Raw genomic sequence first — 19,910 nt, forward strand, 5'->3', positions numbered from 1 at the left:
TGCTTCTTAGTCCCTCTGTTGTTCTTCTTTCACCTGCTCTTCAGCCAGAGGTGGCCTTAGACGTGGCAAAGCCCCACATTAACTCGGGCACGCTGCCACTTTTGTCTTTGCATCACTTGGTTCAAATATTCTGCCCCTGGCAGAACATTTCCCTACCTCACAGGCATCTTGGCAACAATTATAAACTTCTTATTAAATTCTTATTAACTCATTAGAGAATTTAAAAAAAAAAGCACTGCTCAAATTAACCACATCAACCATTAGTCTTCTCTCAGTTTGTGAATCCCATTTGCTCTCAGGAATAACAAGGAATGAGATCAGATGATAAATGATAGTATTTATGGGCTGTTTGGGTTGCAATTTCTCCCAGTGTGAGGGTTTAAAATCATTGGTCCTGAGCTGATCAGATTAAATCATGTTAGGTATGGCTCAAGCCTTCACATGGCTTCTTCTGAGCATTATTTGTTCTAAGTAAATATTATTTGATAATATGCAGATTCCCAATCCTACAAATAAATTTCCCCAAAGCAGTGTCTTCCATACTTACCGTGACTCTTGGGTTGCAAGAAACATAACTAGAACTGATTTGAACCAAAAGTAAGGAAGGGAAAGATTGATCGTGCTGTGTAAGAGCAGGAAGATGGCTGGGGGCTCAGATATGTAATCTGAGCTACAGAGAGGCTGAGACCTGAGGATCCTGGTTTGAAGCCAGCCCAAGCAGGAAAAGTCTATGAGACTCATCTCCAATTAACTATTCAAAAAGCCACAAGTGGAGCTGTGATTTAAGTGGTAGAATGCCAGCCTTGAGTGAAAAATCTCAGGGACAGTGCCCAGGCCTTGAGTTCAAGCCCTTGTGCCAGCACAGAAGAAAGACAGAAAGAGAGAGGAGAAAGGTGGAAGGGAAGGAAGAGAGGGAGAGGGAGGAAGGGAAGAGAAAACAAAGTGAGGCAAAGAGAGGGAGAAAGAAATCAAGAGAAAAATAGAGGAAGAGAGAGAAATAAAAGGAGACAGAGAGAAAGGCAACAGACAAGAAAATGGCTTAGTAGTTTCTTTAAAAGCATACATTTGCCATGTAACCAGCTTTCCCATGCCCTTGTACTTTTAAGAGAAAGACTATGAAAGTCTATGTCCACAAAAAGATATATAGCCAAATGTACAAGACACTATTACTCATCATTTTCAGTCAGAAATTGAAAGTTGGGGGGGGAGAAACCACCCAACAACAGACAAATGGATCAATCATGAACTACTGGACTATTGATGTGAGGATCAACAGAAACATATCTTCAAATTATTATGCTGAATTAAACAAGCCAGACCAAAACACAGAATACATATTGTAGAGTTCCCTGGACACAAAATACTAGAAAATAAAAATTACTTGTGACGGAAACAGATCGGTGGTTGCCTGGGGTTTAGAGGGCAATGAAGAGAAAGGCCTCAAAGGGGCTCCAGTACACGCTGGGATGCTGTGGATCTATTCACGGTATTGGTGGTGACTCAAGGAACATCCTCTAATGACACACGTGAAAACGTACACAAGCTATTACATCAACCGCATCTCCTTAAAGCTGAAGAACGAAAGAAAATAGTGGGTCACACCACCAACAGCCTTCATTTCAAACAGCAGATAGGATACACGGAAAGACTGTAAACCCCACCCCGCTCATCTCTTTCTCAATTCTCCATGACGGCCTGGGTACCTCTGCAAGGTAACCTTGTCCCAACTACTGCACATGTGAGGACCTTGGGTGCTGGCAACACTAGGAGCTCAACAATCAAGAAGGCCCCCACTCTGCTTTGGTCTGTCTGCACAAGACCACAGATAGACTCTACATGCCTGTGTTTCCCTTCAGGCCACTACTTAGAAATGGGAGGAGGGAGGAGGAAAGGGAGGGGGAGGGAGGAGGAAGAAGGAGGGAAGAGGAAGAAGGAGGAAGAAGGAGGGAGGAGGAGGAAGGAGGGAGGGGGAGGGGGAGGGGAGGGAGGGGGAGAGGAGGAAAGAGGGAGGGGGAGGAAGGAGGGAGGGGGAGGAAGGAGGGAGGGGGAGGGGGGAGGAGGAGGGAGGGGAGAGGGAGGAAGGGGGAGGGGGAGGAGGAGGGAGGGGGAGGAGGAGGGAGGGGGAGGAGGAGGGGAGAGGAGGAGGAGGACAAGGACCACGACAACAACAACAACAAAGAAGGAAGGAGAGATAGGTAGAGGGAGAAGAAAGAGAAGGAAGATGAGAGGGATGGTGGGAGAGAAAGAATTGGCCCTATTTGAGATGTGTATTCACCCCTGTCGTTGGGAGGTAGGTCTAGTTCCAGAAGAAATAGATACCCAAACACAGTCTCAAAAGGGATTCATCGTAAGCCAAAACTATATTGCAATTTTTTTTTATCTCTTCTACTGAGAACGATGAAAGGACTGACGCTGATCAAGATGCATGTGCTCATAAACTGACATGTGGAAGTGAAACTCCTTTGTACAACGAGTGAAAGATTATAATAAAGTTACAATAAAAATATAACGGCTACAAATATGTATTTAAATCACGCAATTTTTTTAGTGTAGGCAAATCAACTGTTGACTGAAATATTAGGTGGTAAATGGCTGACATTAAGTGTGAGCTCTGACACGGCCAATGCTACTAAACAGTAAATTCTATCTGACGCCGAGTGACTCCAGGTTGTGCCTTTTGCCTCAATCCAAGTGTTTTCTATGAGTTGGGCATGATCTTGCACACCTGTAAGCCCAGAACTTGAGAGGCTGAGGCAGAGAACCTCAAATTCACTGTCTCAAAAGACACAAAAGGACAGCAAGCAAACATTATTTTCTGTACCACACTCTGTTCTCAATTTCTCAAATTCTTGATCTAAATTTAAAACATTTGCCTAGGTCTTGAGTTGAGCTCTCAACACCAAAAAAAATGAAAACAAGAAGAAAACCCTGATAATCATTCCATATTTTTAAAAAATCTATCTTTGTGGCCTTCAAGTCCCTGAGGTCAGCCTTGTACAGAAAACAGCAGAGGAATGGGTAGCAAAAGACTGAAGGTTACCCCAAAACTACTTCCCAGGATGCTCTTTACAGGCAGGGGATGGCATTGCTTTTCAGTTGCCAAAGCACATTTCCAACATACCAGACACTGGTGAGTCACCTCATAGTTCCTGTGGTTTAGGCCCAGCTTACCTGGTCTGCAGCTTGTGGACCCCGTGTCCAGACAGCCGCGTGACTGGAGAAGAGTCTGCTGCTGCAGAGACATCATCCCTTTGATGGCTGGCTGATGGAGTTCACTTTGAGGCTGCATGACGAAGGGAAAGGCCAGAGACGTGAGGTACCCCCAACCCTTCAGCCACTCTTCTTCCATCTAGAAATGCAAGGGCGTTGTCATGTAAAAGGGCAGGGCTTACAGACTGCCTTGCAGCTGTGAAAAAAAAATCAACATGAGGGCGAAAGGCTTTGAAACCCAGCCATCAAACAGCAACTTCCCTGTTCCTGGAGATCTGTAGGAGAGCTCTTTCTTGGGGTGCACCTGTAGAACCTTCGAGTCTAATCTAAAATACCCTGTCAAGAAGAAGCTGAGGAGCAAGCACAGCCCAGGTAGAAGAGAAGAAGCATGCCGCCATCAGCGGGCTTCGCAGTGGATCAGAACTCTTTAACCCTTGCACCTGGACTGGGACCAGGTGGGGTTGATTCTACCAAGACTCTGCTTGTAAACAACCCACACCTCTAGTTCCCCTGCCCTGGCCAATCAGATGAAAAAGCCATCACTCCTGGCCAATGGACAGACAGGTCTTTTGGTATGCTCTTGTCTCCAACCTTCAATAAAGCCATTGTTTTTCCTTTCAAAGAGCATGTGGGGCCTGTGACCTTCACATGGTCACGAATTCCATCCTTGCACCCTTCCGTTACTTGAAGCTTCTCTCCCTCCTTCTCTCTTCTTCCTCTCTCTCGCCCCCGTCCTGTTCCCCCTCCATTTTTCTATTTCATTCTCTCTCTACTGAAGTTATCCTGTGTCGTCTCTCCCCTCTGTAGTAAATCTCTCTCTACTTCCTACTATACTCTTTTAAGGACCCCTTGGTTGGCTACATAGGAGCTAGTTTTTGTTTGGAGAGTAAGCTTAAGGAATTATCTAATATTCTCCTGTGTGTGTTGTGTTGTGTGTTGAGACTTGAACTCAGGCTTGGGCACTGTCCCTAAGCTTTTTCCTTTTTTTTTTTTTTTGCTCAAGGCTAATGCTCTACCACTTGAGCCACAGATCTACTTTTGGCTTTTTTTTTCAGTAGTTAATTGGAAATAAGAGTGTCAGGTACGGGGCCGGGAGTTTGGCCTACCGGTAGAGTGCTTGCCTAGCATGCATGAAGACCCAGGTTCGATTCCTCAGTAATACATACATAGAAAAAAGCTGGAAGTGGTGCTGTAACTCAAGTGGTAGAGCACTAGCCTTGAGAAAAAGACTAAGGATGGGCCAGGAGTTTGGCCTAGTGGTTAAAGTGCTTGCCTAGCATGCATGAAGACCCGGGTTCAGTTCCTCGGTACCACATATAGAAAAAAGCCGAAGTGGTGCTGAGGCTCAAGTGGTAGAGCTCTAGCCTTGAGAAAGTCCAAGGACAGTGCTCAGGCCCTGAGCTCAAACCCAGGACTGGCAAAAAAAAAAGAGAAAAAGACTAAGGACAGTGCTCAGGCCCTGAGTTCAAGCCCCATGACTGGCAAAAAAAAAGTCTCAGGTACTTCCTGCCCAGGATGGTTTTGAACCATAAGCTACCTGCTGAATTACAGAATGCATACCTGTCCAACGGGCCCGTTAGACTACCTTCTTTCTACATCAGAAAGAAATGTCCCACAAACATCCTTGGAATGGAAGTGATGGTTTCTGGGTCCATCTTGAGTCTTGGTACAGGACACCAGTAAAGAGAGGAAAATAGGAAAAGACTCTTGTTCCACATCACTGAACCTAAATAGAGTTCATGCTGTAGGGACATTAAAATTCTTGTCCTTTTCTTTTCCCCCTCAAGCCTTTTATGACTTCTGATTTCCCATCTGAGCGAGATGATGAAGAAGAAGCCTCCTATAAAGACAAGAGCGGGCAGAGACAAAGCAAGCCCTGAAACTTCTGGGATACACATAAATGCCGGGTGCCTAAGGATGTTTAAATTTCAGACAACCAACGATTCTTTTTTTTTTCTTTGAGGGCAAGTAGGATCTAAATATTGCATGAAACAGACTTCTTTTGGCAAAATGATTCACAGTCTATCTACAGTTCAGATCTAACCGGGTATCTTGCACCTTACCTGACATCTCTGCTCTTTTCCTCCATTCGCACCCAGCTGCCAGGTGTGCCAGGGTCTAGACAGCATCTCAGCTGATGCTGACTCGACTGCAGAGACCATGCCCCGAACCACAGGCCAGACCACGGTGGTTCCGTTGACACTGCGTCCTGACACGCAATCACCTTGGGTTGTCCATTTCTCAGTGTGTGAAGAGCAGGCATCGAGGGGAACCATCAACCAGCAATCCACCTCATAGACATTGTAGCCCTCCTCTTCCTGGGGACCCTGGAGAAAGCAGTGATCTGAATGAGTTCTGAGCAGACTCCCACAGGGGACAGGGACCTGCTTGGATGGTAGAAGGCAACCCTAGGGTCCTTATGAGAATACTAATGTCCTCAGACCCCTGCCAAATGCAATCACATGGTGGAGGGTGGGGGACAGGGGCTGGGTGTCTGGCTGGCCTCAACACCTGTGCGGAAATAGCAGCAATTCTTCAGGACCTGGAATCCAACTGGAGAGTATGATGAGAGATTGCCTTCAGCAATATAGTGGATTCTAAGACACTGGACCAGCAGCGACATCTCCGGCTACTTGATTCCCCAAGCATGGCCTTGCTTCCTCTGTTCCTCACCTTTAGATTTCTTTTCTGCCTAATGCCATCAGCCACCTTTTCTGTCGTCTCTTGTGCCACAGAAACTCCGGCTGCTACACTTCTGCAGGGAAAGAATGAATTAAATTATATTACATTGGAGTTTTAGAGAACTTTTGTTTTGTCACAAGTCTAGCTTTGTTGTTTTTTTTTTTGTTTGTGTGTGTGTGTGTTGTTGTTGTTTTTAAAATGAAGTCTAGAGAAACATTACCAACCCACATAAGTTTCTTGTTCTCCAGAGCTGACGACACAGATAATGAAACCTAATGTTGATAATGATTGTTCTAGACAAAAGATAGCAGGGAGGATGGAGGGAGGGAGGAAGAGAGAGAGAGAGAGAAAGAGAGAGAGAATCATAACATTTTTAAAAAGTATGTCATGGGTTGCATTCATTTGGACACAAATAAGAAACCAGGCAGATACCAGGAGACCAGACTGAGTATTTTAAGTTTGTCATGCTTGAATAATGGATTATTGTGTGCAGGCTGATGATGGAATAATTCCACCAATCCCAACACTCTCCCCACCACCACCAGAAAAAAAAATCATGCACTTTTCCCCTGCTGCCAAATACACAAAGAAAGCAGGACACCAGAATGAAATCTGTGCCGTAGGGAAGGAGTCCATTTCCTTCTCCTCTTGGGACTTCTCAGCAGGTAAATATTGATTACATTTTCCCAGTACCTCGAGCCATTATTTCTGATATGGCCACCTGCTCCCAGATATGAATTCCACATACCCACCCTCTGCCCCTCCCCCAAGGTCTCCATAAGGATAGCACATCAACTGAGGAGAAAATTCTTTTTTTCTCCTGAAGAAGCTTGGCAAGAAAGACCTCTAATTAGGAGCATTTAATCCCTGTCTCTAATACTTGTTTCCTCAGAAAATGACAACACGTGTCCACCCCGCAGATCGTTCTTCACCTCACACCACACCTGACGTTTGAGAAGACAGGGACACCAGGCGAGGCCCAGAAGGTAGGACCAGGCTGGAAGACAACAGTGTCAGAGGCCTGGCACTTTTTGGTTCTCAGATGAATTATTGATGTCGCCTCAGGGATTTGTGGAGCGGCAGCGGTGGCAGGGGTGAGGAGACGGCTGGTGGTTTGTCCTGGAATTGGCACAAGGGCTGGTAATTAAGCCTGCTGACACTTCCAGGGTACCAATACTACTGCCAGCTGGCTGTCAAGTGCCCACCGTCTGATCCTGCCATCCACAGGAATACATTGTGGGCAAGATTTATGCACGGCCGTCTGTGGACGTCTGTCTCCTGACACTAGCTCTGTGGTCATGAGGGGGTGGGAGTGTTGGCTGTATATGGCCTCAGCGAACCCTCCAGCTGCTGAGTCTAAGTGCTAGCCCAGCTTCCAAGAGCATGTAGTAAAATTCCACTGCAGAAGGCAGGCCATGGAAGGAATGGTTCTGCTCTAGGTTGGGTTCCACTCAGCACCATAGAGCCAGCACCCTAGAATTACTCCACACCTGCAAGGCTGCATTTATCCACTAGCTCCATCTGCTGCTGGGTGACTTCCAGGGACGTTCACTCTGGACGCTGCCAGCTCGTCCTTCACCCTGAGCATCTGCCTGCAGGACAGAAGAGCCCTCAAGAAGACAGCCGCCTAGTGGTAGAGTGCTTGCCTAGCATGCATGAAGCCCTGGGTTTGATTCCACATACATAGAAAAGGCCAGAAATGGTGCTATGACTCAAGTGGTAGAGCATTAGCCTTGAGAAAGCTCAAGGACAATGCCCAGGCCCAGGACTGGCCAAAAAAAAAGAAAACTAAAAAAGGAACCAATAGCCAACACTAGGTGACTGTGATTAGTTAAGCATGCTCTATGCATCCATCCAATGAAATACAACTCAGTCAAGAAGACTGAGTATATATGTGCAAGCATTGAAGAAAAGTTATTGATTTGAAAAAATAGATCACAAAGTTGTATATTCCATACTATGATTATGTCCAGTGGGGTTTCAAATATATTGAGGGGGATGCTATTCCTGTGTCATTTCATTTTCTCACCTCTAATTTTATAAAAGGTTCAATTCTGGGGTTTAAGAAACTCAATAACACAATGAATTCTCTTTTCAGTACCATGAATTACCTTTTCACTTGGATTGCAAGAAAGACACTCATATAACTGAGATTGACCTCAGGAGAGCAGAGAGAAAGGGAGAATTGATGACTGGTTTTTCCTCCCCTGCCCTTGCCTATTTGTTTACTTTGTTATTTGTTTCTTTATTTAGAACCAGGGTTTAAACTCAGGGCCTTGGACTCACTTCACTTGCTTGTTTGACTGACACTCCAACTCAAGCTAAGCCTCCAGCCTGACTTCTTCCTGAATATTTTGAAGATGGAGTCTCACGGGCTTTTTAGTCTGGATTGGGCTCATAACACAATCCTCTGAGTTCAGCCTCCTGAGTAAGCGCGAGCTGCCAGTAGCCAACTGGTTCTTTCTTTGCACTGTTTCTCCCCTCTGACCTTGGCTTTTTTTGTTTGGATGGACCCCTCCATCTTGCCACCCTCCACCACGCTCACCCCCAATTCTGTGTAATTTCCAATTTCATTCAGAAAGGAAAGCCAGGATGTCAAACTTCAAACTAAGAGGTGCTCTATGTTTCACACTCATTGATAATCTTTCCCAGTGTACAGTTCATTTGAGGCACCCCAATTCCTTTCCTCTGGTCTGCTGTCAGCTCTGTCCTGAAGAGTTAACGCTCTTTTTGAAATAGAGTCCAAGATAGTTGGGCCCAAAAGAAGATAAGCATATGTTTGTGCAAGCTGGAAAATTGTCCTATATGGAACAGAGTCAAAATAAATCAATAAAAGCAGTTTCGGGCAGGCACGACAGAGAAAAAAACTGTTAATTACTAGTATTACCATTGATAGCTATTCATTTGAGACTTTTGTTCAGTAAAGGCAATTGTTTGCTCCTGTTATATAACCAAAATCAAGAGAATTTACAAAGAACGAGAGAGGGGGAAAAAATCTTCTCAGCTGAAACTCAGACAAAAGGCTTGAAGGGAAAATGAGACAAGCGATATTTTCTGGGGATTTACTGAGACAAATCAGCTCAGAAAAGACACAAACCTGTTCGTTTCATCCCAACACCATCCATTCTCGTCTGGTTTTATTCCTTGCATATAAATTTCAAGTTTGAAAGGACCCAGATATAGAACCTTTTAAGATACTTCTCCACATTGAAAAGATTTCCTCCTTCTCAAAAGGGATTTTTGTTCTTAGCCGAATCCTTTGAAAAAAATTATATATATATATATACATATATATAATTACACATACACATACACAGCCAAATCCTGAAGATCTCTGTAGTCCCAAAGACCTGAGTTCAATATCTATTTCTACTCCAACAAGGCTCCATGACAGTTGACAGTTTGCAAAGGGTTGTCTGAACATCTCTGCTCCTGTGTAAAGTGAAGATAATACCCACCCACAGAACCATGCCCATCTAATCCTGCTTGAGGCCCTCCAGCTCTCAGCGTCCAGTCAGAGACAGGAAGTGACTTGAGCATGTCAAACAGAACTATAATGTAGGGGAACTGTTACATAAATAATAAAAGACCTAAGCCCCGAACAGAACCATGAGGCAACTCCGTGTTGGTGAAATAGCTCTGCAAGTCTAGTTAGAGGTTGTAAAGATTCCATGGGAAAGCATAGCAATTCTTTTTTTTTGCATTTTTTTATTGTAATTAGTAAAAGGGTTACATGATATTTGCCAGATAGAAGGTGCATTAATTCACGTACATTGATACCCTTTCACATGTCTTGGTACCCATTTCCCTACCCCCCACCTGTCTTGGTTTTCCCCCCTTCCCTATCAAATAACCAAATACAAATAAATTCAATATATCAGATAACAAAGTGAGATACTATAACAATATGAGATAACCAAGGGACAGCAAAGGAGATGAGAGACAACATAGTACATTAAGGACAACAATTATTCGTTATATGGCTTTTGTTTCAATATCCTGGAGGTCCTTTCAATTAGCTTCATACTATATGGCCTTATGTATCAAGGTTTTGCTCTATTGCAAATCTCAAAGCATAGTAATTCTAAATAAAGACTGGGGATGTCACTCCAGTAGAGTGTTTGCATAACAACTGCAGGGTCCTGAGTTCAAGCCCCAAACTCAATTTTGAGTTCAATTTTGCTGGTTCTGGGGCTTGAACTCAGGGCCTGGGCTCTGTCCCTGAGCCTCTTTGTGCTCAAGGATAGTGCTCTACCACTTGAGCCACAGCACCACTCCCTCGAGGGATATTCTTATATAGTTTCAGCACCCAGAAGAGCCATAGAGCTTTTCCTTCTAGAAACCAGAAAGACAGTGGGGTCATATTGGCCATCTTTGATCACATGACCTCCCTGGACCAATCCCATAGATGCAGAGAAATGGACTGGATTGGTATATCTATCTGCCTGTGGATCAGATTGATCTCTATCCAAACCACCTGGACTAAAATAATAGTAATAATAACAACAGCAGCAACTATCACCATCATCAAAGTAGTATTAACCGAAAGGGAAGGAAAGAGATCCTAAGAGGTAAACTAAGAGGTGTCAACCTTCACCAAGACAAAAAACAAGTAACTCTTTTTGATCATAATTTACTTGAATATTTAATATTTTACTACTTTTCAGAGAATAGTATCTCTAGTGCACAAATGAGAATAGCAAAGTTGCAAGAGTTTAAGGAAGTTACCCAAGGTCCCAGAGTTGGAAAATGGTTGTGCTTAGGCTTGAACCCACCACATGTCTCTACTATTAAAACTCATGTCTCTTCTTCTACACCATGCTGGTATCTTACTGAGTAGCAAGCATGGAGCATGAAATAATCCAAAGTGATTGCTTGGGGGCCAGTGAATGTCTTAATCTTCACTGTTAAATACTAAAATCTGCATGTGCACGTGTGCTCATTTCCTGGGGTCATAAATTGAATATTCACTCCCTTCCATTTCCCATTAAAACATAGCATGAATTAAAGGGTTTCATTTTCATCACTCAAATAGAGACCTTAAGCCCCATGCTGGAGGCTTACCCCTGTAATCCTAGCTACTCAGGAAGCTGAGATATGAGGATCATGGTTCAAAGCCAGCCTGAGATATGAGGATCATGGTCTGGAAAGTCCATGAAGCTCTTATCTCCAATTAACCAACAAAAACCTGGAAGTGGAGCTGTGACTCAAGTGGTAGAATGCTAGCCTTCAACAATTTAAAAAAAAAAGCAGCTCAGGAACAGTGCCCAGGCCCTGAGTTCAAGGCCCAGTACTGGCACAAATAATAATAATAATAATAATAATAATAATAATAATAATAATAATAATAATAATAATAGTTTATCCTTTACCGATTGATGGATCTCACACATACTTAGAACTCCAACTACCTGGTCCTCAACCCAATGAAGTTACAGGGTTTGCTCTAAGAGTGTAAAACTTGAGTCATGGCATCTCTGGTCATAAAAGAAATGCAAATCAAAACAACTTTAAGATTCCACCTCACTCCATTTAGAATGGCTAGGATCAAGAAATCTAATAATAACAGATGCTGGAGGGGAGGTGGACAGGAGGGATCACTACTACACTGTTGGTGGGAGTGCAAACTTGTTCAACCTCTATGGAAAGCAGTATGGCAGTTCCTCAAAAGACTAAATATAGAGCTCCCCTATGACCCAGCAATTCCACTACTTGGCATTTACCAATCGTCCAGAAACAAGGACCTACTAAATCCACTAGCACAACAATGTTCATTGCAGCACTATTCACCATAGCAAAGATATGGAACCAACCCAGATGTCCCTCAGTTGATGAGTGGATCAACAAGATGTGGTATTTATACACAATGGAATTCTATGGTGCTCTCAGAAAGAATGACATCACCCATTTGTAAGGAAATGGAAAGACTTAGAAAAAAATCATATTAAGTGAAGGAAGCCAGACTCAAAGGAACATAGGCTCAATGGTTTCCCTCATTTACAATAATCAGTAGAAACCTTGGGCTCTCCTAGGAGAGGTTCACAATAGAGCAAAACCTAGATACATAAGGCCATACAGTATGATGCTAAATGAAAGGATCTCTAGGATATAGAAACAGAAGCCATATAATGAGTGATTGTTGTCCTTTTGCTGTCCCTTTATCTCATATTGTTACAATATTTCACCTTGTTATCTGATATATTTTATATACGCTTAATTGAAATAGGAGAGGGAAGGGGGAAAATCAAGATGTATGGGGAGAGGGGGAGGGAAATGGGAACCATGACATGAGAAAGGGTATCAACATTTATGAAGTAATGTACCTTCTATCTGATGAATATAATGTAACCCTTCTATTAATTACAATAAAAATATATGAAAAAAATTGAGTCATGGCCAGGCTTCCTCCAGGTCCTTCAGAAGTGAAACTCCAGTTGTTCAGGTCTATCACCTTTCTTGAGTACATTTCCCCTCAGTCATTTACTGTGATCCGATACCCCAAGGACCCTTGTTCAGAAATGGCAGGGCGCTGTCACTGCCAACTGCAGGGAGAGCTCCTTCCTATAGCTGTTACAGGCCCCCTTGTCTCCTTCCTGCATCTGCACTTGGGACCACAAGAGGCAACGTGCACAATGGCAATCTCTTAATAGGATTATATCTTTTTCTGCACATCCCATCTCTAGGGATTATTGTCATTTGTCTCCTGCAAATGACAATCCAGCTTCTCCGGGCTCCCTGGTTGCTGGGGGAGAAATGTTACCGCACAGCTTGTGTCGGATGATGTTTTATAATCATAGCAGAAATCCAATATTAATAGAACTGTCTGGGTAAAAAGGTGCGTGCGCTGTTTGTGGAGCCACACGGGTATCCCTGATGTCTGGAAACACCCCTCCCCCGCGATTTCTTTACTCTGGCATTTCTCCTGTAGACATAAAATTTTAAATCAAGTTGGACCACAGGCACATATGGGACTATTATGAGGACATCCTGCTTACTCTCCCACAGTCCGACAGACACTTTGCACTGCCAACCCTTCATAATGCTCAATGGTGTTTACCATTTTTCCTAAGATACCCTTCTTTTTAATCCCTGCTTGTCCAAACACATCCTCCTCCGATTGCCTTCTGAGAGCACCTCACTCCGCAATGGTGTTTGACTTCCTGGTGGCAATGAGTCTCCAACTCCTTTGTGACCATTGCCTGTATTTTTCGCCTGAACCTCTTTTAACCGCTCACAATTATGGGGGCAGGGGGAGTCAAGGTCCTGGCCCTTGATCTAAACTTCATCCTAACTTAGAAAAGAATGGGGGCTGAGAAGGATGAAAATGTTCCCCTCTCTCTATTAGTCCCCTCAAGCACCCCTCACCCCCAACCACCCAGCTGGGGGGACTATGACACTCCTCCCAAAAGAGTGGCCCACACAGCCACGGTTATAGCAAGAGCTCTTGAGAGTAGTAGTGGGGCTGGCCCACAGATCTCACACTAAGAGAATGGGGTTTGTTGTTCTGTTTCCCTGAAAAGAAAGAGAGGGTCAGAGAGGTTACTGGTTTGCCCAAGGTCACTGAAAGGGAAAACCACCATTAGAAATCCTAGCTTGTCTAAACCCAGCAGCATCTCAGGGATATGATTCGTACAGAGCCTCTGATGGTGGGTGGAGGGGTCCGTTACAAAAATCTCTTTTCCAATTTGACACAAGATGTCCAAGAGAAAGCCTTCCTTCACAGAGTTAAAAAAAAAATCAGTGATGTGAGCCCATCCTGGAGTCCCAGCTGGGCTTGAGATCTCAGCACTGCCCTTCTTACTCCATGTCTCCTGACCCCAGTGAACAATTTGGAACCAAGTTACAATTTCCTTTTCATTCTCATTAAGCAGAATACTCCTCTTTAACAACCCTCCCTAAACCACCCCCCATCTACAACCCTCCCTGAGCTTTGCTTGACTATAAAGCGCTCTATTTCTCTGTGATCTTTATGTCCTTAGAAATTACAACATGCTGGCATAGGTATTTAATTATTGAAAGGAGATGTGCCTTGTAAAATATTGTACCTGCAGGTTTGCTCATGCAAAGTAAGGATGGATCCCACTTGGCCAGACAAAACCTTTGCTATGCTAGAGCTTTGTTCTGGAATAAATCTTGGTTTGTGAAATATGCATCCTATAAGAGCACTTCTGGGTTCTGCCTAGAACTGGCCAAACTAAAACACCTTTCCCTTTTTTAAATGAAACTAAACCTTGCTTTTACATAATACTGAGCTGACCCCCTCCTAGGCTGGGAATTTAAAGAACACTTTTAGGGGTAGGGAAAAAAAAACAGATGTCAGATGATCCATCACAGAGTTTCTTTTCCAAGGCTGGAAAGAGCTCCACCACCACACTAAGGATAAAAGACAACAGATAAACGTCAAAGTTTGAACTCTGCTCAAAGACATACAAAAGCTTAGGTTGCAGGGAAAGCTCTCTGTGCTGTCCAATATGATAGACATGCTGGTACCATCCAATATTATTGGTTTTGACTTCTAATCCATGGATTTGACTTCAGATGTGTCTGGAATATCCAAAGCAGTGGAATTTCAATTTTACATCATAATGTAATCCATTTAGATTTAGTTGCATGGAGCATCATGTAATCCAGGCTTATCCTATTGGACAGTGAATGCAATTACTGATCAATATTCCTAAAGAACATAGAAGTAAACATGCTCAAAAATATTTGCCAGTGGAATCTGGTAATTTAGAAGAAGGATGAAAGAGCATGATTGAATCAGATTTGTCCTGGGGAATTCAAGGTTGGTTTAGCAGAAGAAGGAAGGGAAGGGAAGGGGAAGGGAGGGGAGGGAAGGGGAGGGGGAGAGAGAGGAGAGGGGAGGGGGAGGGAAGGGGAGGGGAGGGGAAGGAAGAGGAGAAAGAAAGAAAAAATAAAAAAAGAAAGAGGGAAGGAGGGAGGGAGGGGAAAGGAAAGGAAAGGAAATCAATGTCAGCGATTTAGTGGCACAAATTCATGGAATCCCAGTACTCACAAAGAGGAAGCAGGAGGATCACAAATTCAAGGTCAGACTGGGATATAGACCGAGAACCTGGCTCAAAGAAAAAAAATCAGGTATGGTAGCGCATACATGTAATCCCAGCTGTGTAGGAGGATTCAAATTAAAACCCTATCTGAAAAATAATCAACCCCAAAAGAGGGCTGGGGGCATTGCTTAAGCAGAAGAGTGCTTGCTGAGTAGACATGAGGCCCTGAGTTCAAATTCCAGCAAAAAAGGAGAGAGAATACTTACCTGACTTGAAAAGTAACCTCGTATGTGGTAAGAGTTCTATTAATACTAATTAGAATCAGCTCTATTAACCTTAGCTCATGAATATATTGCTATACTATGTCATTAATGTTATTAATATATCATTCATAGTATATTAATAGGAATACACTCATACTAACTTATTCCTGTTAAATACTGTTTAGGATTTCACTGTTCCCTTTTCTTAGGCTGTGAGTGTTACACCTCCCTGAGATTTTTTTTTTTTTGTGTAACAAGAGGCTCCCCTGACACTGAGCCTCATGTGTTCTGAGAGTCCGGGGATCCCCAGATCTGGGCCCCCCGCCATGCCCCACATGGGCTGGCTTCTCCAACACATGCAGCTGCTCTGTTGGCTGACCCAATCCAGGCCAGTGACTCTGCTTCTCTCCTGCTTGCCTCAGCAGTTTTGCTTCCCAGCCGTCCACACTCCCAATGGCTCCAATACGTCCAAAGATGAGCACTTCCAAACCCTGAATTATTTACATCTGAGAGGCTCCATGGGTCCTTTCTCCCTCCAATTCTGCCAGCCCCTCCCCCCTTCCAATGAATCATAGCAAATTTGAATCTTGGCCATACACACACAAAGTGAAGTTTTGTTTTTTACTTAGAAGGTTCCTCTGGTACACCCAGGAGAAAAAGGGCAGAAAAAGATGGAGGTGGACAGTGGCTTGCAAAGGAAAAGGGAAAGAAAAGCAAACAACAACAATAACAATAAAGCAACTCTTGCTGAATCAGTAACTAGCAGTAATAGATTTTTTTTAAAAATTCACTTCCAGGCTCAGTTGGGGAAAACAAGATACATTTCCTTGCAATAATTTAAAGAGTGGAATGTTTCATTCCCAGAGAAACTACAGCTGTTTTGACCTATTCCTGGCTTTAGGTTGGACTATTATTTGCATTCTCTGAATTATTATTGTTGTTATTTCTTTTCCTTTTTTAACATGGTAGCATTTAGGAATGGAGCCAAGTTATAGCCTGATTAAAGTCTTTCACTCTGAATTAAAGGTTTTGAATCCAGCCTTGGGCTTCAGCCTCAGATTTTTGTTGCTGTAGCTGCTGTTTTCCATCCACACCTCCCCATCTCCAGGGGAGAAGAATAGAACTAGAAATCAGTCCGCTGCAGGCACACCCCTCTGAGGTTACACCAATTGGCTCCAAGGAGGGTGCCACTGCTGTTTTGGATGTTATAAGGCCACTGTGGCTGCAACCAGGCCAGTAAGGGGACAAAGGACATCTCCCTGAGGGAAAGGCCAAGGGAAGAGAAGGACCCTTCCCAAGCATTCTCATGTTCTAGAAAAGTCACTCTCCTTGCAATTCCTTTTTTCATCTCAAGAGTTCTGATAACTCACACCTGTAATCTCAGCTACTCAGAAGTCTAAGATCTAAGGATGGCGGTTCAAAGCCAGTCCTGGCAGAAAAGTCCCTGAGACTCTTACCTCCAATAAACTATCAAAAAGCCAGAAGTTAGGGGTGTGGCAAGTGGTAGAGCACCAGCCATGCAGCTGGGGATAGCAGGCAGGAATATGAGTGTGAGGCCTTGAGTTCAAGCACCGGTAGTGACAAGTTCATTCATCAATTCACTTCAGTCACCTGTAACATGAGATCATAAGAGCACCTAGGTCAAAGTGTTGGGTCTGAGATATTTACAGATGCACTGATCAGTAATCAATCAATGCTGGCTGGTGTGTACTGCTCCTCTTTAAGGTGCTTTCTCTACCTGATCATCTAGCATGTCATCCTCCCATGTCTGCCAAGATCGCACTTGCCGATAATGGAAAAAGCACAAACCATACACGTGTGTGCGTACAGGCTTGCACACACACACACACACACACACACACACACACACACACACACACACACACACACCACTTGTCTGTCAAAATAGGCTCTTTTCTGCCCAGGAGGGCCTTAGACTGCCATCTTCCCAATCATTGCCTGCTGAGCAGCAGAAATTATAGATGTCAGCCACCAAGGCCTGGCTGATAGAAAGATCTCTCTAGAAGACAGCTCAGTGGGCCCTTGGACCATAATCCTCCTCTGTCTATGCTTCAACATGGAGCTGGGATTTCAGGTGTGCACTACTGTTGGTTTGTTGGTTGAAATGGGGATAGGGGGAAACTCGAGCCCTGTGCAATGTCAGAGCCCACGTCCCATGTCTGTTACTTGCCTGTTGAAGGGAGGGAGGGAAAGCGGGCAATCTATCCCTACTGGGTGAAGGCTGAGAGAAGAGAAGGGGGGAGGTAAGATGGTAAGGGCTGGGAGTTTGGCCTAGTGGTAGAGTGCTTGCCTGGCATGCACAAAGACCTGGGTTCGATTCCTCAGTACCACATACACAGAAACGGTGCTGTGGCTCAAGAGGTAGAGCACTAGCCTTGAGAAAGCCCAAGGACAGCGCTCAGGCCCTGAGTTCAAGCCTCATGCCTCCGGACTGGCAAAAAAAAATTTTTTTTTTAAAAAAAGGTAATCAATGCCCTTTTTGGCCACAGGCTGCTGGGTACCAGGCCATGGAGAAAAAGACAGAAGAATGTGAAAGAGCAGAAGGAGAAATGAAGCAGTCATGGACCCCGCTGCCAGGAAAGCCTGCACTGTTCTGGCTGCTGCCAGTGCCAACAGGAATGGCAGGCAGCCTGGAGCTCTTGACAGAGGATGGGGAGGAAAGCCAGGAGCGAGAGTGAGCCAGAGGGAGATGCTGGAGGGGCTTCCCCAACTGAGCAGGTGCCTGGGGAAGGAAGACCCTACCCAAGAACAGCCTTGGGAGCCACAAACAATCCCCCTCCCCAACCTGTGCCCTGGACCTCCTACTCTCCCAGATCTCAAAGCAGCTAGCCCCAGCTCTCCTTCAGCCAGGCCAGCTGCCCGGCAGGCAAGCAGATGGTGACATCTTCACTAGAGCCAAAATCACCTTTCCAGGAAAATGTCTCAACCTTCTCTGGAGGACACAGAAAGGAGCGTGCACCATGGAGAATTTCAAACTTTCTCAAGAAGCTACAGCTTCTTAAAAGTATTTGAGTGAAACAAAAATGTATTTTGACTATAGATTGTTCAGTGCCTCCGATTTAAAAAGAAAAGAAAGGTTGTTGAAAGTTGCCTATAATCTCAACCACCTGGGAGGCAGAGGTAGGAAGATGACAGTTCAAGGCTGAACTGGGAGAAAATACAAGACCTATCTGAAAACCAAACTAAAAGCCAAGGGACTGGGAACAGGGCTCAAGTAATAGAGCACCTACCTAGAAAGCACAAGGCCCTGAATTTAATCCCAGTACAAAAAAATAAATAATAATAATAATAATAATAATAATAATAATAATAATAAAACAGGTGCTGGTGGCTCATACCTGCATTCCTAGCTACTCAAGAAGCTGAGATCTGAGGATCAAGGTTCAAAGCCAGTAGGGGCAGAAAAGTCTATGAAACTCTTATCTCCAATTAACCACCTAAAAACCAGAAGTGGCACTGTGGCTCAGAATGGCAGTGTGCTAGCCTGAAAAGAAAAAGAGCTCAAGGACAGTGCCCAGGACCAGACTTCAAGTCCCATGACCAACAGAAAATTAATTAACTAACTAACTAACTAACAGTCAGGTAGTTTCCAGAACTTTAGCTCCTTACTCCCCAACCCTGTCATCCCTTGTGAGCAGCTAGTCATGGACTAAAAATCACTGAATTAAACTATTCTATCTGTCTCTGTCTCATCCCCTCCCTCTCAAATCTCAACATCTGGCTCCCAGATGTATGCTTACCACTGCACTTACTGCTTGCATAACAGACAGGTTCCATTATCAATGCTAATCTGTTTACCTAATTCTAGAACTCTGAGGGGCTGTGCTGGGAAATATTGCACGCTCCATTCCACATCAAGTAGGGACATGTTCGGTGAGTGATTAGCAATGTCTGCATGGAAACAGGAAGCTGGATGCATGGGTCCAGTACTCACACAGAGGGCCGCATCTTCATCACTCTGCTTCTGGACAATGTTTGACTCTAAAAAGCTCCCTTCTGACTGGAGAAAACATTTATGCTGACTATGAGACACAAATGAATGATTGAAGGCCTCCAGAGGAAAGGATTTTGAAGCAAACAAGGAATTTCTCTAGCATCTCTATCCTCAAAACTCATATGACTCCCCTGTTAGACTTCATGTCTGCATGTACTGTTGTCAAAACTACTTTTTCCTACTTCACAAGAATGAGAAGATGGGTCCCCTGGACCTCGTCACTCCTAAACTGGCCCCATCATGTCCACTGCAGATAAGCATCAACTTGCAAATCCTAGCCTGATAGAACTATCCTAAGATGTGTAGACCTCACTGGTCAGGGACTCAAATCTCAGCTGACCAAGTGGATGGCCTTGGGGGGAAAAATTATTTGCCCTATGCATGAGAAAAAGGAAAGAATTCGGAGCTCATGTAAGAATTAAGGAAATTACAGGTGTTCTGCTCCTAAAATCTACAGGATATTTAAGATACACTGCTTTCTTTTCCCCTCTTTTCATACCCTCAAGGCTATTTCAAGCTTTCTCCACAGGCAGTGAGTAAGGCATCAGAAATGTCTCTGTGCTGAATTAATGTAGCTGAGAGATGAGAAACCCCTCCCTGTGCCCCCAACTTGAGCCCTCCTCCTCTCTGTTTAGATTCAACTCAAAATAGCTGAACTTAGATGGAACCAGTTGGGGTCTGTCTTTGTATCTGGAGGCTTAAAAAAAAGATTCAAACCTTAAGCCCAACAGC

The 19,910-nt window shown here is 44.1% G+C and overlaps 1 long non-coding RNA gene across 2 annotated transcripts; it reads right to left on the reverse strand.

The window, feature by feature from the left end:
- Nucleotides 1-13,882: 13,882 nt before the first annotated feature.
- Nucleotides 13,883-18,977, reverse strand: LOC150039646 (uncharacterized). 2 transcript variants are annotated; one of them, XR_016534276.1, is made up of 4 exons: nucleotides 18,925-18,977; nucleotides 16,621-16,774; nucleotides 14,909-14,965; nucleotides 13,883-14,265 (listed from the first exon to the last, which is right to left on the reverse strand). It is a non-coding gene; the product is annotated as an uncharacterized LOC150039646 (long non-coding RNA). The 2 variants fall into 2 exon arrangements; XR_016534277.1 differs by having other exon boundaries at nucleotides 14,216-14,530.
- Between the last annotated feature and the right edge of the window lie 933 nt (nucleotides 18,978-19,910).

The sequence above is a fragment of the Megascapheus bottae genome, unplaced genomic scaffold (assembly GCF_031878675.1).
Source record: "Megascapheus bottae isolate mThoBot1 unplaced genomic scaffold, mThoBot2.hap1 HAP1_SCAFFOLD_53, whole genome shotgun sequence".
NCBI lineage: Eukaryota > Metazoa > Chordata > Mammalia > Rodentia > Geomyidae > Megascapheus > Megascapheus bottae.